Source organism: Mustela nivalis, assembly GCF_964662115.1.
Source record: "Mustela nivalis genome assembly, chromosome: 2".
Lineage (NCBI taxonomy): Eukaryota > Metazoa > Chordata > Mammalia > Carnivora > Mustelidae > Mustela > Mustela nivalis.
Genome location: NC_139021.1, coordinates 55,248,230 through 55,271,611, shown reverse-complemented (window position 1 = coordinate 55,271,611; position 23,382 = coordinate 55,248,230). Strand labels below are relative to the sequence as shown.

Genomic DNA, 23,382 nt, shown 5'->3' with positions numbered 1-23,382 from the left:
CCCTTACTTCAAGAATTAATCTGGATGCTTTGTGGAGAATGCAGTGCTATGGAGGAATGGTATAATATGAGAAGTTCACAGATTTGGTTATGCTTTGATGGTGGACCTAGTGAGATTCACTGATGAATTGATGCAAGAGGAAGGGAGAATTCAGAGATAACTTTTAGGCCTGAGAAAAAGGATAAACGGAAATGTGATTTACTGAGAAGGGGGAGACTCTAGTAGCATCAGGTTTGGAAGGGAAGATTGAGCATTTGGTTTTAGACATGTTAAATTTAAGATACCTATTGAACATCCAAGTATAGATGTCTAATAGGAAATTAGATATGTGGATCAACATCTGAGCTGTAAATAGGGAATTTTCTGAGTCATCAGTTAGATGAGTGGTACTTAAAACCACCAAACCCAATGAGATCACATAGTAATTGTAAAAGAACATAGGAAAGAGGCCAAGAACTGAGAGCACCGCAACCATACCATTTACAGATAAGGAAGATTGGAAAGAACCTGCAAGACTGAAGAAGTGACTTACCAGGTAGAAGGAGAATCAAGAGAATGTGTACTTTTCATGAAATTTTAAGGTACTTTAAAGTAATATATATGATGTATTGATAAAGTAGAAAATTATTGAGAGGTGCCTGGGTGGCTCAGTGGGTTGGGGCCTCTGCCTTCGGCTCGGGTCGTGGTCCCGGGGTCCTGGGATCAAGCCCCGTGTTGGGCCCCCTGCTCTGCGGGAAGCCTGTTTCCCCTCCCCCACAACCTCTCTGCCTGCCTCTCTGCCTACTTGTGATCTCTGTCTGTCAAATGAATAGATAAAATCTTAAAAAAAAAAAAAGAAAATTATTGAAACCTAGCCATTGAATTTAGCTGTGTAGAGTTCATAGTGACTTTGATAAGAGGAGTTCTAGTGGAAAGATGGAACTCAGTATAGCTTTTGTTGTGTTTTGTCCTATTACATCTGTGGTCCTACTTAATATCTTTATGTTTTCCAACTTTATTGAGGTATTATTGACAAAAATATTATATACCTAAGGTATACAATGAGATGTTTTCATAAAATTTACATTATGAAATGATCATCAAAATCAATCTAATTAACATATTCATCACCTCATTAGTTACCATTTTTTGTCTATGTGTGGAAAAAAAAAAGCTTAAGATCTTCTCTCTTAGCAAATTTCCATTTTACAACACATAATTACTTACTACAGTCACTGTGCTGAATGTTAGGTCTCCAGAACATATTCATCCTATAGCTGAAAATTTATACCTATTGACCCAACATCTCCTGATTTTTCCTACTCAACTCCTGGCACTGGCAAATACTATTCTATTTTCTGTTTCTATGAGTTTAACTTTTTAGGCTGAACATATGAGATCATACACTATTTGTCTTTCTGTGCTTGTCTTATTTCATTAGCATAACAACCTCCAAGTGGTTCATCCATGTTGTCACAAATGTCAGACTTTCCTTCTTCTTTGGGGCTGAGAGTGTGTGTGTGTGTGTGTGTGTGTGTGTGTGTGTGTGTGTATAAAATTTTCTTAAACATTCATCTGTAAATGGATACTTTTATTTATGTATCTTGTCTATTGTGAATAAGGCTTCATTAAACATTGGAATTCAGATATCTCTTAAAGATAATACTTTTATTTCCTTTAGATATATGCCCAGAAAGTGAATTTCTCAACCATATGATGGATCTATATTTATTTTTTTAGGTGGTTCTATTTTTAATTTTTTGAGTAACCTCCATACTATTTCCATAATGACTATACCAAATTAAATTCGGTGTACCAGGGTTTCCATTTCTCCACATCCTCACCACTTGTTATCTTTTGTACTTTCAATAATAGCCATTCTTGCAGATGTGAACTGAGATCTTTTTATGGTTTTAATTTACATTTCCCTGGTGATGCTAACTGCACATATAGCTCACAAATATTTCCCTCTATTGTGTAGATTGCCTTTTCATTTGCTGATTGTTTTCCTTATTCTTCAGAAATATTTTAGTTTTATTTAGTCCTGTTTGTTTATTTTTGATCATTTTCTCTGTGTTTTTGATGTCATATTAAAGAAATAATTGTAAGGATTAATGTCAAAGAGTTCTTTCCTTATGTTTTCATTCTCAAAACCATAGTTCATGGTTTTAGGCCTTAGACTTGAGCCTTTAATCCCTTTTCAGTAATATTTGTGTATGGTGTAAGAGTCCATTTTCATTATTTTGCATGTGTATATTTAGTTTTCCAAATACCATTTATTGAAGGTATTTCAATAATATTTTCCCTGTTGTGTTCTTGTAACTTTTGTTGAAGATTAGTTGATCATATATGTGTAGGTTTATTTCTGAGCTCTCTATTCTGTTCCATTGGTCTGTGTGTCCATTTATGTGAGAGACATACTGTTTGAACTCTATAGGTTTGTAATATAGTTTGAATCAGGAACTCTGATGCCTCACTTTGTTCCCCTTTTTTAAGATGAATTTGACTATTTGGAGACTTTTGTGGTTCCACACAAAATCTTATTTTGTTTTTGTTTTTTCTATTTCTGTGAAAATTCCATTGACATTTTTTTAATAGGGATCACATTAATCTTATAGATTGCTTTGGTTAGTATGAACATTTTAACAGTATTAACTCTTCTAATTCATGAATATGGAATGTCCTTCCATTAATTTGTATCTTCTTCAATTTCTTTTTTTAGTGTTTTAGTTTCAGTATTCAGATCTTTTACTCCTTTGGTTAAATTTATCTCTAAATATTTTATTAATTTTGATACTATTATGATTGGTATTGTTCTCTTTTCTTTTTTAGATAGTTTTTTGTTAGTAAATAGAAATGACTTTACTAGTGCCATCTGCCCCTGGGCTTTTCTTAGATGTTTAATTGCTAATTCAGTCTCCTTACTTGTTACTGATGTGTTCAGATTTACTTTTTTTTTTTTTTTATGATTCAGTCTGGTAGGTTGTATATTTCTAGGAATTTACCCATTTCTCCTGGGTTATCCAATTCATTGGAGTATAATTGTCCATACTACTCTTTTATGATCCTTCATATTTGTATTTCCTTTTATATTTATAATGCTATTTATTTGAGTCTGTTTTTTTTCTTGGATAGTCTACCTGGAGGTTTGTTAATTTTGTCTTTCAAAAATCAACTTAGTTTCACTGATCTTCTCTATTTGTTCTAATCCCTGTCTCATTTCTCCTCCAATAGTTGTTATTTCCTACATTTTTCTAATTCTGGGCTTTGTTCTTTTTTTTTTTTAGTTCCTTGAGGTTTAAAGTTAAATTATTTATTTGAGATCTCTTTTTTAATGTAGGCATTTATCACTATAAACTTCCTTCTTAGCACTACTGTTGCTGCATCCTATGAGTTTGCATATGCTGTATTTCCAATTTCATTTATCTCAAGATATTTTTTTATTTCCCTTTTGATTTCATCATGAATGTGTATGTTGTTCAGTAATGTGTTGTTTAATTTCCACTTACTGTTAATTTTCCAGTTTTCTGGCTATTACCTATTTCTAGTTTCATACCATTGTGGTCAGTAAAAATATAGTTGGTATGATTTCGATCTTAAATTTGTTAGGGCTTGTTTTACAGCCTAATACATAATCCATCCAATAGAATGGTCCATATCTGCTTAAAAAGAATGTATATTCTGCTGCAATGTTCTGTTTATGTCTGCTAGAACCATTTAGTCTACAGTACAATTCAAGTACAACATTTCCTGGTTGATTTTCTGTCTGGATGATATATTCATTGTTGAAAGTGGGATATTGAAGTTCCCTACTACTATTGTATAGTTGTCTGCTTCTCCCCTCAAATCTGATTGTATTTGCTTAGTATATTTAGGTGCTCCAGTGTTGGGTGCATATATAGTTATGATTGTTATACTTTCTTGATGAATTGATTCTTTTAACCTTATGTAATGACTTTTTTTGTCTCTTATAGTTTGAGTGAAAGTCTATTTTGTCTGATACAAATACAGATGCCTCAGGTCTCCTTTGTTTTCCATTTGCATGGAATATCTGTTTCCTTTCCTTCAGTTACTGTTTATGTATGGCTTTAAAACTGAAATGTATGCACCATATAGCTGCAGAATAGTATGTAGCATATAGTTGGGTCTTGTCTTCATATCTACTCAGTCGTTATATGTCTTGACTGGATAATTTATTCATTTACAATTAAAGTAATTATTGGTAGGTTAGGATCCCATTTTCCTAATTATTATCAGGTTGTTTTATAGTCTCTGTCCAATTCTCTTGCTGTCTTCCTTTGGGATTTGATAATTTTCTGTAGTGATATATTTTGTTTCTTTTCTTTTTGTAGCTCTTTCTTTTTGTATTTTGTGTATTTGTTATAGATTTTTGCTTTGTGGCTACCATGAAGCTTGCATAAGATGTTTTGTAGTTATACAAATTTATTTTAAGCTAATAACAACTTAACTTCAATTGCATACCAAAATTTTACACTTTTATTACCCTCCCCATATTTTATGTTTCTGATGTCACAATTCACATTTTTTAATATTGTGTACCCATTAACAAATTATTAGAACTATAGTTATTTTTGATTCTTTTGTTTTAAAGATTTATACTAGAATTAAATTATTTACATAATACCTTTACATTATTATTCTAAATTTGACTAGATATTTGTTTTTATCAGTTTTATACTTTCATATGTTTTCATGTTACTAATTGCCATTTTGTCATTTTAGCTTGGGGAAGTCCTTTTACTATCTGTCGTAAGGCAAGCCTAGTAGAGATGAATTTCTTCAGCTTTCGTTTGGAAAAGTCGTGATCTCTCCTTCATATCTATAAGGCATTTTTAGTTAAAGTATTAGTTAGTTCCTTAGGAGTTACTTTAACAGTTAGTTAAAATATTCTTTGTTGGCATTTTCTTTTTCCTTTTTTCTTTCTTTTCCCTAGCAGTTTCAGTGTGTCATGCTACTCTCTCCTGGCCTGCAAGGCTTTTGCTGAGAATGCCACTCATAGTCTTTGTGTATTTCCTTGTATGTGATGAGTTGCTTTTCTTATGCTGATTTCAAATTGTTTATTTTTCTTTAATTTTCAACATTTTGATTAAAATGTGTCTCGGTGATGTCTTCTTTTGACTGAACCTGTTTGGAGATTATGGGGTGTATGTACCTGCACATCCATATTCATTGTGTTTAAGTGAAAAAAATGCAAACAGATTTTTAAGCGACTTTATCAAGATATATTTTCCATTTCACAAGATAGATGGTAATTTTGAGTTTTGAGTTTTGCTGTAAATGGGAGCAAAGAATTGAAGAAGTAGCTGGAATAGAATATGAGAAGAGGGAGGTTTTTAAAATTCATCTATATTTATAATTGGAGATATTTTAGTTTCTATATATGAAGACAGGAATGATCCAAGTCATGTATACTGAGAGAGAAAAAAATGCCAGTTCAGTATGACCTAGAAAGGATAGTATACAGGAATTGAGACATTAGCCTTAAGTAGGAGTAAAAACAAGATCCTTTATGACAAGAAAGAAAGGTAGCACATGTAGGTAAAGACACAGGTAGGTTGGGGGACCAGGTGGTGGAGCTTTCCTAAAGTCTCTAATGATCAGTTCCATTTCTCAGGGAATTCCAAGTAAAGCCATTAACTAAAAATGTAAGAATGTCTATGTGGGGGTGGGAGAGGTCTCTGGAAATTTTATTGGAATGGAAAAGATGTGAAGTGGTACCCGGAAGAATGAACTGACTAAGAAAGTGATTGTTAAGTAACAGTAAGGGTCCATCTGAAGTTAGAGGTCATGAATTTAAAATAAGGCTCATCAGCACAGTTGGGCATTTTCTTCAGTCATAATTGGAGGTAAAGATATAGGTTCAGAGTAGGAACTAAATTGGACTTAAGCAGGTGCTAAGCCAGGTATGGCTTGCCCAAGTTGTGCTAGAGAGTAGGGAGGAACACAGAAACTGAGAATATCTCTTAAGGGGTAATTACCATGCTATCCCATGGAATATAAACTGAGTGAGAGGGGATGAAGATCCTGCAACAGAAAAGAAACAACAGAAAGCTTGAAGCTTAGAGCTCAAGAGTGTAGAAGGACTGATGTGGTAAATGATTTTATACAGGTGTTTCATGTATGGAAAAAAGGCCACATGTTGGCTATAGTTCAACCTCAGAAAATATGCTTTCAAGTTACCTAGATAATTTCTTTCTTTCTTTTTTTAAAAATGTATATGAATCAATTGATTTTAGTGATTGCTATTAAATAATAATCTTTGCCTGCATTATAAATCCTACTTTTTTGTGATTTTTAGTGGATGGGGCTACTTAGGTTGTATGTGAGAAATCAGTAGTTTTTATATCTTTCAAAAGTAAGTGCACTTCTGAAAACTGTAGGGTAACATGGAACCTATTGTAATTATTTGCAATAGTGTTGAGTAGCACATTCAAAATTTATGCAGCAGAAACTTTTAGCTTGAATGAATTAAAGCTTTGGATTTGAAAACCTGTCTGTTTCTTAATATAATCAGATATGTGAGTCTTTATAAACTTTCTTTGCTTTCAAAGGCAAACATAACTAATAATTCTGTAAAGGTCTTGAATAGTTCCAACATCTGTTCTTAGTTTACTATAAAAACCATGTCTCTGATCTCATGTGTTGAACTACTGTATGTTTGCCACTGTCTATTTCCTGTGAAAAAATACGTTGAACAATAATAGCTTTTGTTCCTAACGTTCCAACCACTAAAACAGCTGAACAAATAATATCCATGCTTTCATTTGGAATAATTTATTCCATGGTACATGTTTATGCAGAGTCATTGGGCTTATTGGATGTTTCATCATTTAAAAATCAAATCTCAGAATTTTAACTACTGAAAACTCCAGTCTAATAGTTTCCTCATGCTTATAGTAATTCTCTTAACAGCATTTCCTTCCTAATTCATCATCTTATTTTGTGTATAGTTTGGTATATATGAGTAGAAGTGGTTAAAAATCCCCTTTATTAACAAAGTTAGTGAAAGTTTCCATCCAAGGCCACACATTTTGCAAATAACATTAAAAGATTAAATAATTTGGCATTTAAACCATAAAAAATAACTCTCATTGCTCTTTTGTTACCTAAAGAAATAATAACTGTAGATTTGTACTGATATAAATTTTAATACATTTGTCTTAGCTCAACACGCTCCAGATGACTTAACATGGTCTGAGCAACAGAGAGCGAGCCTAACTTCTATTCCACAAAGTATCTTATTACATAAACTTTACAACCCCAGACATGGAGTAAGTCATGCACTGATTAAATAAGACAAATAAAAACACTGTTTAAAAGGAAGGAAAGTAAGTTACTTAAAAATCAGTTCTAAATCATTTGCTGTGGCAAAAGTTTGGATTTTTTTTTTTTTTGCATACAAAACTCTTCTATTTCTAAAAATTTAGGAATTATAGTTTAGAACTTGGTCATCATGACATCCTATTGGAAACTAAAATCTGCAGTCAGTCATTCAGCTACCTAGTTGATTCAATGCCTAGTAACAGATTATCTAGAAAACTCAGGACACCTTATGTTTTCAATTTACATTCAGACCTTCCAACCTGAGTAAAGTGATATTAACTTCAATTTTAAGGTTTGGTTTGGAATACCAGCATTTGAGAGGTTAACATTTCATCAGAATTCAGGGACTTTAAGGAATAACCACTTTCTTGGCTGTAGTATATCCTAATTCAGGAAACAGTGGAATTATGGCTGTGTTAGTTTGCTAGGATTGCTGTAACAAAACAGCACAAACCTGAGTTCCCTAGAACAAAAGAAATTTATTGTCCTTCAGTTCTGGAGGCAGGAAGTCCAAAACAGAGTGTCAGCTAGGCCACGGTCCCTCTGGAAGTTCAATGGAAGAGTCTATTCTAGGCCTCTTTCCCAGCTTTTGGTGGTCATTTGGCTTGTGGCAGCTTCATTGCAGTCTTCCCATGGTGTTCTCCTTATGTGTATGTCTCTTGCTGTGTGCAAAATTTCCCCTTTTATAAAAACATGAATCATATTAGATTTGGGTTCACCCTGATGACCTCATTTTAACTTGATTATCTCTGTAAAGGCTGTCTGCAAGTAAGGTCATATTATGAGGTACCAGGAGTTAGGGGGTGGTGGAGACACAGTTTAATGCATATCAATGGCTTTTTATTTTGGCAGCCAGTTTTGTCATAGGTATGACAGAGATACTGTGTGCAACTGAATTGTTTCCTCAACAATGTAGCATTCTTAAACTTGTTTTGCTATATATTTATGATTAGTAAAGTTTTAAGAGTCTAATCATTGTAACTCAGCCAGAGACAAAAATATTTCCCACAATTATCATATGCCTTAAGGAAATAATTTAATAACTATTTTACAAATGAAGATTCAGCTTTGAATCTCTCACTGGATACTGTACCCCCTTTCCTCATCCTTGAGGTGAGGATAGAATGTTTCCTTCAACTTAGCTGTGAATCTGTGCTTGAATCAAGCCTTCTTCTTTAGAGTGAGCATAGCTCTAATTATTTATGTCAGCATAACATCTAAAATTCTAGTAGCTCCATATAGGCAATTACTGGTGGCTTCACTGTTAGTACACAATTAATTTTATTTTCTCTATGACTTGTCAGAAAATTTAAGTAGGAAAGGACCTCAAATATTCTACATAGCTGGATAATATTATCACGTTCTCTTTTCACTATTTTCTCTACAATCAGAAGTTGATTTTATATACACCTTACTAAGTCATTGCAAGGTTTTCTTTTACAGCAAGGGGAATTAATTTAATTGAATATAATCTTATAGTCAATTGATTTTAAAATACTGCTATATTTACTTATTACCAATTTCTTTGAAATCCTTGTAATTCTTCACTCAGGCACAGCTTCCTGATAAATAAAATAAATTCCTTTTTCATGTTCATGTTCAAAAACAAATTTTTGAGAAAAAAAAAAGCTGAAAGGGTCTAAGTAGTATTTAAAATTTTAAGTCACCTGTAAGGTAGTTTTAATATTTATAAAGTTGGGTAGTTGCAAGAATCTATAAGATATTCTGACTTTGTATAAAAGTCTGACATTGAATGAAAACTCCCCAAACTATAAATACTAGTGTAATATGCTGCATGATATATTTTCTGAACTAGAATAATGATAACTAACACTTGTTTTATACAAATCCTGTGCCAGCTTATGCTACATGCTTTACATTTTCTTTTAATTATTTTTAATTAACATGTAGAAAAATTTTACCCTAATTTTAGAGATGAAAAAACATGGGCTTAAACTGATTGAATATCTTTTGAAGGAATACATCAGTAAGAAATGGGGGGAACAGATTTTGAGTCTAGGTCTGCTGACCCTAACCAATTCACATGTTGTCTCAAAAATACAACTTTCCAACAGTTGGACCTACTTAGTGGTATAAAATTCTGCTGCAGGATGTATTCCTATAGTTCCAGAGTCACTAGAAATACACACAACATGAGACAAAATAGAATAAAGCTATATACATATATCTTGCTATCTGCTGGTATTGTCAGAATGTTTTATATATGAGAGAATGAAATTTAAAAAGTTTTGCTTATGTATTCGATTCTGTTCACTTTCCTTTTTCATTGTATTAATTTCAATTATATTCTAGTGTAGACTATCTTATTTTTAAAAATTCTAGTCACAACTCATTAACTGTATTTCAAAAATCACTATGAGTAAAAAGTTTGAAAATCATGCAATTAAGTGATATTCCCCTCTGGGAATCTTTGATTTAGTGATGCATATGTACACACACACACACACACACACCCTTATTTGTACTTTTGGATTGGGAACACTGATGCTCACCTGGTAATCTACCAGCTGAAGATGCATGCATATTTGTTATTGCATCTCTTTTCTGCATCCTGACTCAAAATGGTACATGATAGTGAAGTTGGAATCATTCTGCTGGTGCCTAAGCTCCCTTCTGTAGGAGATTCCAAGATTACGTAGGGTCCTCAGAAGCATATGATGGGGGAACCGAATTCATTTTCTCTTATTTCCTGTCTTATACATAGTTCATTTATTCATATAAGAAATATTCATTGAGTGTTTAGTATATGCAAGGTGCCGTAGTAAACACTTGAATGTCTTCAATAAATAAATGCAGACATGAGCTTTGCCCTTGATGAGATTATAATCTATATTTATAATAATTTATACATGATCACACAAAAATACAAAAATCCAACTTTTTATGAAATACTTGAGAAAGATTCTTCTGCTTTCAATAAGTTCCTTCTTCCCTCCCTGCCCCTCCTTCCTCTGTTAAATATTGGGAATGAAACAATGTCTAGTAGGTAAATGTAAAAAAGTTACCAGAAGTATCTCTCTGGAGAAAAAAAAAAAAAGTGTCCCCTCCCCTGACCACTTCATATATACATATTACATATGTATATTACATATAACATATTACACTGTTTTTAGGGAAAAAAGAAAAGGAAGGGAGGGAAAAAAAGAAGGGATGAGGGAAGAAAGGGTAAACATTGTCTCAATTCCTGCGATCAGTTTCCAAATACAGTTTTGGAATACAGGCTATCTGAATTTGAGGATTTCCTGCAAAGCAGCTTTGCAAAGCATAATAGCAGCGACCAAATTTTCAGCATATTTGATTTATTTGATACATTAATTTTGTCACAAAAACTAGACATCTGCACCTTTATTTTTCCTGAGGCAAGTAGAGCAATGTAGATTCACAGGACAAAATAGATTTGCTACTCTTGTTCTTTTCTTGAACTGATTATCCCTATTAAAATAGATTCTCCTTAAGTTTCAGTCAACCTTCCAGTCAGTGATGGTTTTCTTGAACAGTATTGTCAGGAAGCTCTGACTTTGATTTAGATTTTGAGCTTTAGTGTCAGGTTCAGTAAGGAGTTGATTGAATTATTTCATTTCATTTCTAAGGTACCATTTTTAAATGTCAAATCATTGTTAGATGCTAGACCTTTCATTGTATTTTAAAAGTGTATTTCAGCCTACTTTTAAAGAAAAAAAAATACTCCCTAAAATATTGGATCAATAGGACCTAAATGATGGACATTTATGCAGTTGCATCCAGTTGTCTGAAAATGAGACCTACGTTACAGCTGTAGCTAGAAATCATCCAACCCTCCTACATAGTTACTAGTCTACTTTTCAGTAAGTGGCATGAAGAGATCTCTGGTGATTCTGATTTGCAGTGGTAACATCCTCAAAATGCATCCCCGTATGCTGAACAATGCATTTACTCTTAGAGACATAGACATTTTGTAAAAGTTAAAAGTTAGTCAAACAATCAGATTTAATACATCACTTCCTATAGAATAACTTGCCTGGATTTTAATATAATTTCTTGTAAATTTCATGTTATGTGAATGTATCCCTAGTCAGGCGAGAATTCAGTTACGTGATTTCTTCTCTTTTTTCATCAAATGTCTTTCATATGATAGATCACAACAGTGGAAGGCTCAGTGAGGGTGAAAGCATGATGTTTGATTAAACACTCATGTAGGAATTGTATAGAAGCACCAACAGAAAGCAGATGAAAGCAGATATTGAACTATGTGTAATAGCAGTATATAATATCAAACCATGTTTTAGTTCTCTTTTATGTAGTATTATTGTATAAACATAGTCTAGAGTAAGGTTTTAGGGCTAAAAGCTTGGGCTTTGGGGCTAATTGGACTATTCTCTCACATTACTTTCATGCTCTTGTGAACTATTCCCCATTTATGAAAGCCAACATTTCCCCATTTATGAAATGTAGGTATATCTCAAGAATTAAAACGACACTAAATCACATAATTTAGAGTACCTTGCTGTGTCTAGTAATCAACAAATAATAGTTCTTTTCCACTCTCCCTAGATTGTTTGTAACTTTTCACTTTAACCCAAATATAGATGAGCTAGAATAGGACTAATAGTAGTACTAATTATCACTGACATTCTTCAAAGTTCTGTGAATTGTGAGAAAAGACCCTCCCCCATTTTTCTTTGCTTGTGCTTTACCCAAAAGGCTCCAGACATCTAACAGGTCTCTTATTCCTGGCGCCACCTACATGTCCCCAATGCCAGTGCTACCCAGTGCCCTCCAGGAATGATGTATTGCTTGAAGTTTTATTTTAGCAAGTCTCATTTTTTCTGACGGCCCTGCTTCTTTTGGCTTCAGCATACTATCCAGATCTTATTAGGAATTCTTCTATCATCAATTTTCTTCATAAATCTAGCTCAGTGGACCTATTTTATATCAAGTAATGTTTAAACACTAGTGGACTGATTGTGTTATAGGATTCATTAATCTTGCCAGGTTGATATTAATAAATGCCTCTAGGGTATTAGTTTTGTTTGGTATTAGTTTTGTTAGGTTTTTTTTTTCTTGTTTCTTGAAAGACTTAGCATCACTCTGGATTTGGATATCTACAGAGTCTTTAGCCTGAGTATCCAGTGGTGGTGAAGGAAAAAAATTGGACCCTAAACATTTGCTTCTTTGGATTCAATGTTGGAAGTGCTTAAAAAATCTAAATGGTAGGTCAAACACTTAATGAACAATGAGAATTTGTTGGAGCTATTTTTAGAAATTGTTAATTTGCCATAGAGAAGAAGAAATCATTGACCCTGAGTCTGTTTTCAACATCCACATTATTTGCTTGTCTTCTTGATTTTCTTCATCCAGTGTGCCCATTCAGGTCTCCTGCCGAGATGACAAAATTTATTTACCATATTTACTCCTTTACTATTTAAAAAAAATGTCAAATTGTGGAGGACCTTATTATTTGTTCTTTTTGACAATTAGGCTGTGGATCGTAATAACTTCCATGTATGTAGTTATATTATTTAAGGCAAAATAAACTGGTTTACAATTATATACATGAATGAAATGCTTTAAATGAGGAAATATTCATGAATTGAAACCTAACAATCTAACTTCTGAAGTTTTTATTTCAGAGAAACACTAAAAAAATAAGTATTCTACTCAAAAATGTATTGAAACATTATTTTTCTACTGGTGCAAATTTGAAATCAACCAAGATGATGCATGCATATAAACAAAACCTGGAGAAAACCATAAAAAAATTTTTTTAAAGGTGATTTTACTGTGTGGTTAGATTATAGTTGTTTCTTTGTTCTCTGTTGTGTGTGATATTTTCCAAATTCCTTTCTAAACTTGTATAGCTATATGAGAGAGAAGGAGGGAGAGAGAGCAGATGCATGGGTGCATGCTCCGCATCATTTTTCCTGGAAACCATACTCATTTCCCAAATAAATTCAAGAATGCCATTATTTATACATATGGTAACTAAAATTCAGTTCTAAAAATAAGACCTGATATTTAAATGTTTATCTTTGTGAAGTTTTATTTTAAAATACCAGGCATCTCTAAAAATAGTGAAGGTTAGAACTGACCAAAATGATTAAGCAAGTTTAAATTTATTCCCATGATAGAATTCAGCAAATATATCCTCAAAGTCATGGAATACACTTGACTCTTTTTAAGACTGATTGCATCTTCGTCATGTAGCTCTGCAATATAAACATAGAGATCATAATGATATAAAATGTCCAAGCATTCCACAACAAAGTCAATGTTATATACCATTTTTATAAAATCTTAAATTGTCATCACAATATGAATACATATAAAAGTTGAATAGAAAGGTAAAAATTGCTAGTAAAATGCAGTTGTGTCCTTTTACCAGCAGATCATTACCATCCATGATAGTAAGCTAATGGTAGCAACTTTCATAAAAATAATAAATTTTATTTTCATTGACTGCTCTTTCAAAATAAACCTTATTAAAATCTTCTGCAATTATTGTTCATGCCACATTGGACCATAGGCTTTTTGGAAACAATTGACAAATTGAGAAATTGAACACAAGATTTTGCATTTTTACTACTTAGTTCAATAATTTTTATCATTCTTTAAATTTAATTGGATATAAACAAATCCAACTCCATATTTCTACTATTGAGATTTTTATGGAATAATATCATCAGAGTAAAATTAAAAGAAAAATACACAATCTTTTGCTTACTGGGTATTTAATATTTATAAATTTAAATGAGACATTGTCTGCAACATTAATTATTTTAATACTGAGAGCTTCTTTATAAAATATATTTTTGTAATATAACATCACTAATAAGTCTCACTGTTTTTCCATCTGTCCAAGTGCAAAGCGGAATTTGCACAGAGACCAGATTCTAAACAAAGTGCAAAATTCCCTTTAGTTTCAGAGGATACACATTGAGGTGAAGTTATATCTGGCTTAGTATTAAGAATGAATGACAGAAATCCATAAATTCACAACATTCACACTACTTTCAAAAGATTTTGAGGCACGGTTTGACAATTAGTGAAAATTAGAAAGGGAAATTGCTCTCAGTTAAGCCTATTTATGACGTCTTTTACACACTCTCAGAGCCCACATTTTGAAAATTACTCTAAGACGTCTCATTTTTCTTATCAACTTAATGGATAAATCAGTACATGACCTAAATTATTCAGAACTTGGATATTTACTGATCACTTTATATACATTATCTTGGTTAGCCTTCTCAACAATCATGTAGATGGTGACTAAGAGCCCAGTTGACACATTAGGAAACTGAGGCTTTGAGGCAATGTATAACATACTGAAGACCACTCTGTTAATAAACGATGTACCAGGACTGGATTCCGGTTATACCTGACTCCAGAACCAAAGCTTTTATACGTCTTTTGCTATGTAGCAGAAGAATATTATGTAGGAGTCTGGACATGTAAAATATCCTAACAATAGAACAATTCAAAAATTGTATATCAATATTTAAAAAACATGTCATTGTAACCTATGAATAATAAATGGCCTCTCATGAAGGCATGGCGTGCATGATACAAATCAGACCATGATGTTGAAGGAGTACAAGCCACGAGATGAGATGGAGAAGGACTGAGCTAGACTGCAAGTGGTAGATTATAATGCAACTACTGGTGGCAACTTTGTGTTGTAACAATTTCAATTTTTTTTTTTAAGATTTTATTTATGTATCCGTCAGAGAGATAGAGAGTACAGGCAGGCAGAGAGGCAGGCAGAGGCATAGGGAGAAGCAGGCTCTCCGCGCAGCAAGAAGCCTGATGCGGAACTCGATCCCAGGATGCCGGAACCATTACTCCAACCGAAGGCAGCCACCCAACCGACTGAGCCACCCAGGCGCCCCAACAATTTCAAATTTAATGAAAGGAATTAATGGCATGAAGGACATTAACTACTGAACAAAAAAAGTACTGTAGATTTGCAAACTGGTTAGCCAGTTGAGAGGACAATTTGCAAAGGAAAACTATCACAAGGCACTCAGATGGTTCCAATGGCTATGTTCAGAAACTTGGTATCTGTATTTTCTCATAAGTCACTTTAATATGCTATCTGCTGCTTAAAAAGATTTCTCATACATCAAAAATGACTGATTTTTTTAGTCACTATAAATCTTTCTTTCTTTGACATTTTTAAAGAAATGAGAACAAATTGCAAACTTATTTTCTACAAAAGAATCCATAAGTAAAATGCATTTAAATTTAAATAGCTAATGTTTAATTTTTTTTTCTATTTCCTATTTTGATTGATACAATATGTTTACTGAAGTGTTCAATTATCTAATAAAACGTTTAAGGTGTTTTAAAATATTTTATACATTATATCAATTTATATTTATAAATATGTATATTTCATTTAAATTAAACTTGTTTATTAGCATATCTCAAGTTCCAGTATGCTAAATTCATTTCTTTTTTTGGTATTATGATATCCAAACATAAATAGTATGAATCCAGAACAAGTCAGTGCCTAGCTGTTTCAGAGAAATGGCTTTCTCTTATACCTCCTTCTGCCATCAGTTGGCTATCTGTGTATGAGTATAAGGATCAGTTTTCTCACAGCTTTTGCCTACATGGAAAAAAAGTATGCAGCAGAGGGCGGCACATAGAAAGTCTGTGCCAGGCTCAATGGACCAAGGTTTGATTCATTTACCTTCCCTACTGACTAGCTTTACACTAAGAAGACCACTTACTCTGTAAGACTCGGTAAGACCACCCTCCCAGAAGGCTATCTCATGGTGGTAGTCATCATCAATGACTCATCAATGACATCAATGATGATCATCTCATCATTGGAAGAGAAGAAGCAAGAGATCAAAATAAGTGTTGTTTTGAGGTGCCTGGGTGGCTCAGTTGGTTAAGTGCCTGCCTTTGGCTCAGTCATGATTTCGGGATTCTGGGGATCCTGGAATTGAGCCCCGCCTGGGCTCCCTGATCAAGGGGAAGTCTGCTTCTCCCTTGCCCCTCCCCCTATTTGTGCACTCTCTCTCTCTGTCTCAAATAAATAAATAAACTCTTTAAAAAAAAAAAAGAAAGAAAGAAAAGTGTTGTTTTAGGGTGAGGATTACTGGTAGCATATTTTTCTTTTCATCATATTTTCTTTAATGTTATTATTACATTTATTACATTTATGTGTGTGTAATTGAAATGCAATACACACACACCCCCTACTCCATCACCCTGCTAGACCCCTATGAGCTCCCAGCATCTATTTTATTCTGAATGAGCATCTATTTTATTCTGAATGTGTCATTAACTCTGATACACAGGTTCTCTGCAAGCAGGATACCTTATGCTGACAACCAGTTATGGTATATATAACTGACAATACAGTTATGCTGTATCGCTCATATTCAAAGAATACCAGCAAGACTTGACTATGAATATCTTTTCTGGCCACGTTATGATTCATTCCATAATAACTCACTGTGAATATCTTCATTTATTTATAACAGTTAAGTGTTTTATCCTTCTGATTTAGTTTTGTGTTCTTCCTATCAGAAACAAAGTGATACTTTTATTCAATATGTGTTTGTGTTTGACATCCTTTAGTTTTCTTTGGTAGAGAACATAGAGATTTTCCATCATAAAATGAAAATATCCAAAGGATTTCATCATCCGTATGACAGCTAGACTTAATAAATCCAACTTACTGAAATCCATGCACTAAATATATACATTTATTCTTTTATTGCCAGGTTTAGATAATTTATTTTCTAATTCCATTCTTTCTATGTCCCATTTCTCATATCCATGGATTTCTTATGATATTCTTTTTTTCTTTTCTCTTATCTCAAACTAATGGCCTTATTGGGAAAATCCCAACACATATCTTCCCTTTTTGTTTTTCATTTGATCATGTTCCTTTTTTCAAAATCCCATATAATCTAAAATAATACATTCTTTCCCCATTTAGCTTTCCAGAAGTTTACGAGCCTGAAGGCCCAAGAGGTCCCAGGTAAGATCATGGAAAAAATATTTGCACGTAGAAATTTATGTGATTTACAAATCAATACAAGATATGACTTCAGTAGTAAGAATTAGCTTACTAATACAGATATCTGGGGAATAGAGGTCCTGTAGTTACTGCCTAGCTGCTTCCCTGTGGATTTTATGTAGAGTAAGAATTCTCCGTTGCCCTGTCAAATCAAATCACTACACAGACTTTTTGGCAGTGAAGGATAGGTGGGCATGGCAGTATTAATAACTGGAAGAAAAACATTCTTGGTTCTCATTCAAGATCATAAAGATATGCCGTTAAGCACACTGTCTTCCCTCTTTGTCTCAGCAACACTGTAAAGCAGAGTATGGTTACATAAGAAAAGTATCAGAAAAATTAAAAACCCCAGATTTTTGTAGCATTTAGGACTGAATGATTATTCAAAATATCAACAATTTCGGTATTTTGCAAACAAGGACACACACCAAATTAAATCTATTTGGTAAAATTGTCTTCTGAGGTAGATATAATCCCTTTGTGATTATTAAAACCATAGCAATGGTAGTGTTTTTCAGAACACAGACCGGAATGAAATAAACACATAATCAGTTGCTTTAAATGGTAATGTTTTCAATTATTAAGCAATTAACAATCCTTCATTTACAAAACGGTACCTTTAAGAACCATTTTTTAAGCATCTCCCTTTTTTCTTTTTCTTTGTTTTGAGAAAGAGATGTGCTTTGATAAACTATATAAACATATTATGTGTTATTAAATCTTAAAATTATATGCTTGACAGATAGCGTATAGTTCTCTCTGGGGCTTTATTGTAGTCTGTGGAACTTATTAGTTATGATTTCATTGCCAGTGGCAAAACACAGAATGTTCTATAAATTAAAACATTTGGCTATGGCTATGGGAAATTCTTCATGATGAGCAGGGGTTGGAGGTGGGGGTGGAAACAAACCTAACTGTTTTAATTCAAAAAACAAAAATAAAAATCAGTGCGTACTGAATTTGTGCTACAGGTTTGTTTATTGCAAAGATTGAACATTCTAAACAATGTGGGAATTGCAGTAATTTTAGAACCAGTGTGGATAAATTTACAAGTTAAATCACAATGTTTACCAAAAAATGTATAAAGCAGTACACCTTACTTATACCAGATGCTAGTAATCCAGATAGTGGGCTGTCAGTTAAAAGGAGCAATGACTTGGCCGTTCTCTGTGTTGACTCCACTTGGCCAAATCCTATTATTTGTTTATTTATTTATTATTATTTTTTTAATAGCAGGGGGCCTGCTCTTCCCTGTCATCCTCAATGTTCACAATCTCCTCATTTCCATTCGATGTTTAATTCATTTATTTCATTGGAATTGACAAATATGCATTCCACCGTTGACCCATATAGATGAAGCCCATGTGATTTTCTGAAGTAAACGAGCTCTGCCCACTACGGTATAGGTAGTCGATTTCACGCTCATTTGTGTTGTATTAATATACAGTTCGGTTTAGGCACACATTCCTATGACTTTAAATGTGTATACTATTAATGGACCTTACAGCTTTATGCAGGATAAAAATGATCAAGATTAGGTAATTGGATATAAATTATTATCAATGTGTAAATAACAAGGACACGTTCGAATGAACTACTGATACCTAATTAGTTAAACTTGTCTAATAATTATAGAATAATCATGGCTCTCATCAGCAACTGTTACAAACTGTTGAAATTTGATGCAGTAGAGCTTGTATAAATTTGCACTTGGTTAAAATAGCTGCGAACTGCAGCAAACAGTTTTTGGCACACGGGACTGGTGGCACTTCTCTGGTCACTGTAACTGCATGCCTTTTGTCCTTCACAAACTGAACTTTCTCCTTTTTGTGTTTCCCCTCCCTTGCCCCCACCTTCTCCTCTTTTTGTTGTTTGCTATCCTCCTTCTCATCTTTATTAGAATTTCAAACACCATAGGTATCCATGTGGCTCTGCCACTAAATTCTAAATCTAAAGCACCTGTATCTTTGAACATGGTTTTCATAAGCTTAGAAATATTTATGCACCTACCTTGTTTTTCAAATTCTGTATTAAACACACAGAGTGTGTGTTTAAATTAAATACTTGACAATAGGTTGGCATCAATTAGATTATTCTTTTTTTTTTTTTCAGGCCATAAAAAATTAGAAGTACTTGCTGGTCTCTTCCCTTACCATAGAGTTAGTCTTCATACAGTTCATATCGTCTGTGATCTCTTTCTGAACCTCAGCCATAAATATCCCTTCCCTAGCCTGAATTCACCTGCCAGAAACTTTTAAAATCATCGCTTCTTACCTGTGGGGAAATGCGCACACCTACACATCCACTCCATGTATTTTTTTTTTTTTTTTGAGGTTGGCCAGCTTTATTTTTTTTTTTTAATAATTTTTTATTTTTTATAAACATATATTTTTATCCCCCACTCCATGTATTCGTAGTCTTTTTACAAATACAGGAGTGGTGAAAATTAAGACAAAAGACATTAATTGGATTTAGTTGGTATGCTGCTAATTGGATTTAGTTGGTATGCGGAGCAGCATTGTCTGAAACGTGGGAGTGGGCATGATAAAAATTTTCAATGTGTCCTAGCTTGCCGTTTCTAAAGGGCTTGAAAATATATTTATCTCACTAAACTGGAAAAACGTAGCAGAAATTATATCAACTTCTTTCACCAGTGCATCGACAGCTTCAAGTAATATTCTTTGCACAAAGCTCTCAGAACATACGTCAATTGTACAAATGGATCATGGATATGGAATCATTTTGTTTATTTTGTCAAAAGTATTTTGGTACTTTTTAAGCATCACTAGATTCCTGAGAAATCTATATTAATAAAAATATTGAAATAAAAGCATGGGAAATGAGGAAAAAAGTGTGTGTGGTGGAAGCACAATGTGGATAGACAGTAGTTTTATGGTTTCTCCCGATTGATACTTTGAACATTAAATTGTTGGCACATGATCTTCAAGCTCATTAGTTCTAACATGGTAATAATACAGCTCAGAAAACTAAACCTCAGAGACGGTACATGATGTTTTCATTTAACTATTTTTCTATTACCTACCTAGTTATTAAGCTAGTTGCGAATGCCATGCCAAGAAGGATTTCTTGCAAACCAGTTAAGCAGTCTTTCATATTGCTAGCAACCTGAGTAGAGATAGGAGGACCGTAGTAGAGTGGAATAAACAATTAATTAAAATTGAAGAACTTAGAAAAATACTATCTTTATCATTTACTAACAAGCAGCTCAGTTCTGCTCAGCTTTAGTTTTCTCAGGGACAAAACTAAAATTATTCTATCTATCCTGGAACATTAGAACAGATAGAGTCACCAAGTGACATACTCTCTATGAGAGGGAACTGAACTCTAGAAAATACTTTTTAATTGGAAATACATTTGAGTCTATGCCAAAAAATAAATTCCCACACCAAATCCAATTATTTAATCATCATTTTCTACTTGGGCATTTCTCTTATTTAGCATTTGGTCATTCATAGGCAAATACTGGACCCAAACTATATACCAAACACAGTAGTCAATACAGGAAAAGTAAGTTGAAAAAATATATAAGTTGGCCTTGTTCATAGTGTATTTTATTTGGCTAGGCTGTGCTAAAGTCCCACTGCTTTAGCTAACTTTTCATAGTAACAGATAATACTTATAGGATCATCAATGCCTTATAATTGGATGAAGAAGTTATAGAATGAGCAGATATTTGAGGTGGAATTCAAACTTGATACCTGCTTTTTGCTTAAGCCTCACAGGTAATCCTTGACCAAGTTCTACCGGCTCTAAGCTCTGAATAAATCAGTCTCCTTTTCCTCCCAAACTCTACCACCTAATCAAGATACTATACAACAACCTCCAAAGTACAATGGTCTATGCTTCACCTTCTGACCCCTTAGACACCATTCAAGACAAAGAAGTCAGAGTAATCTTTCTAACAAACAGATAAGTCAGATTACTGACAGTGACTTCTGGTCCTTCTTCAGTGTCCTGTAGGGCCACAGGTGATCTAGCTGCTACCTTATTCTCCAAATTTATATTATACCATCTGAATTCAGCTTCACTGGCTTCCCTTATATTGCTTGAACAGATCCCCTTATTTTCTATGTTGACACCTATACACTTGCACTTAGCTCTGCATGAGTGTTGTTTTACTAACTCTCTGCATGGCTGACTTCATATCTGAGGTTAATTTCTCAGTTCTGTACTTAAATTTTGTCTCCTCAGAAGACCCTTTCTTTAGTACATTGCATGTGGTCATTCTTCATTTTTCATCAATTATTAATCTAGTGCCTGCCATGGGCTGAAGATTTGTCTTTCCCCAAAATTCATATATTGAAGCCCTAATGTGATGATGGCATGTAGAAGTGGGATCTTCGAGAGGGAATTAGGTCATGACAGGGTTATGACCTAATGATGGGGTTAATGGCTTTATAAGTAAAGGAAGAGAGCATACAGTGAGAAGTTGGCTGTGTCCAAGCTAGGAAGCAGGATGTACTGTCACCATCATCTAGTATTTCCCAACCTCCAGAACTGTGAGAAATAACCTTTGTTGTTTAAACTACTCAGTCTATGATATTTTTGTTACAGCCTGAAGTGACCAATACGGTGCCTATGAACCTAGTCCTGGCCAGTTACTCTATATCACATCACTAAGCTCTTTCTTACATAATCTTACATAATTATTACTTGTCTTATTTACATATTTGTTTACTTATTTATCCTGTCAGTTTGCAAAGTTTTAGTCTTCATGAGGGAAGAATTTTATTGGTCTCATTCATAGAAATATTCCTGGGGCTAAATCTCATATCTGGCACATTATAAACCCTCAGCATATACGTTGAATGAATGAATGATTTCATAATATTTTTTGAGAAATATTTTGTGTCAGTCATTGATGGTTGCTGAGCACACACTTTTTTTTGCCATTGAGATTAGAAAGAAACAACTATGTAAGATGTATTCACTCAACAAATACTTTTAAAGGCCAAATACATGTAAGGTATTGTCTTAGGCTAGATACCAGGATTCTAGTTGTGAATAAAACATAACTCAAGCCATAAGGAATTGACATAAAGAAGAAAATAATGTAAAATTATGTAAGTATATGCTTAAAATGGATAAGATGTTAAATTTTATGTTGTATGGGTTTTGAAACCCAATTAAAAATACATATAGAATCAATTAATTCTACTTGAGATATGTTGTGAAGGAGAAGCTCAGGAGCCCATAAAAATGCACAATAGGAGGAGAGGTTGAGGGGAGTCTAGCTTCTACCTTATTCATTCATGTTGAGAACTAAATGTTGTTATAAGGGTTGCCTAAATGAAGAGAAGCATGAAAGTTCTAAGCACACGTCAGAACTTGTGTGGTGAAAATGGAAGCTGAGCAAGGCCAGGGTAGTGGTAGCAGAGATGGAAAGGTGAAGAGAAGCCCAAGATGAGTCCAAAGGAGTCATTAGTGATGAGATCCTATGGTGCTGCCATGGAGGTAACCCTAGGTCTTCCTGTGGTTATGCAAAGGCAGAGAATTCATTTATAGCACCAGGAAGATTTTCTGAAGGAAGATTTATCCATGGTGAGCTGGAAAGGGTAGGCAGAGTTGAGCAGTATGAGTAGGACAGTAGGGGAAGAGAGACATGTAAGGCTCTTTGAACTTCTTCAATGCCTAGAGACAATTCTATTACTAATAATGGATCCCTCTGGGGAGTCTAATGTGGACCTCCTGCCTCCCTCTTTCATCATATACTGTTGCATACAGTCTAAATAGTTTTCTTCATTTCACATTCTAATAACACAATTACCTCACAAAGTTTTTTTTTTTAAAGTGTATTTTGTTTCTTCTTTATTGTCTTTAATCTTTTTCTTTTTTTTTTTCCCCTCTGAGGGAGCAGAAAAACTGCTGTGTGTTGGTAGTATGTTTTTTGAAGTCAAGGCGTTACTAGAAAGACTTTCATAAAGACATTAAAAAGCTGGAGAACTTATCTCAATACCACCCCTGTCAATCCTCTGCTCTTCCGTATTATTTGTAGAAAAACA

General features: G+C 33.7%; 1 protein-coding gene across 1 annotated transcript in view; it reads left to right on the top strand.

Annotated features, from left to right (window-relative positions):
- LOC309859505 (uncharacterized protein) overlaps positions 1-23,382 on the top strand; it is a 107,454-nt gene that overhangs the window by 48,578 nt on the left and 35,494 nt on the right. The gene's annotated exons all lie outside the window — the stretch shown is intronic.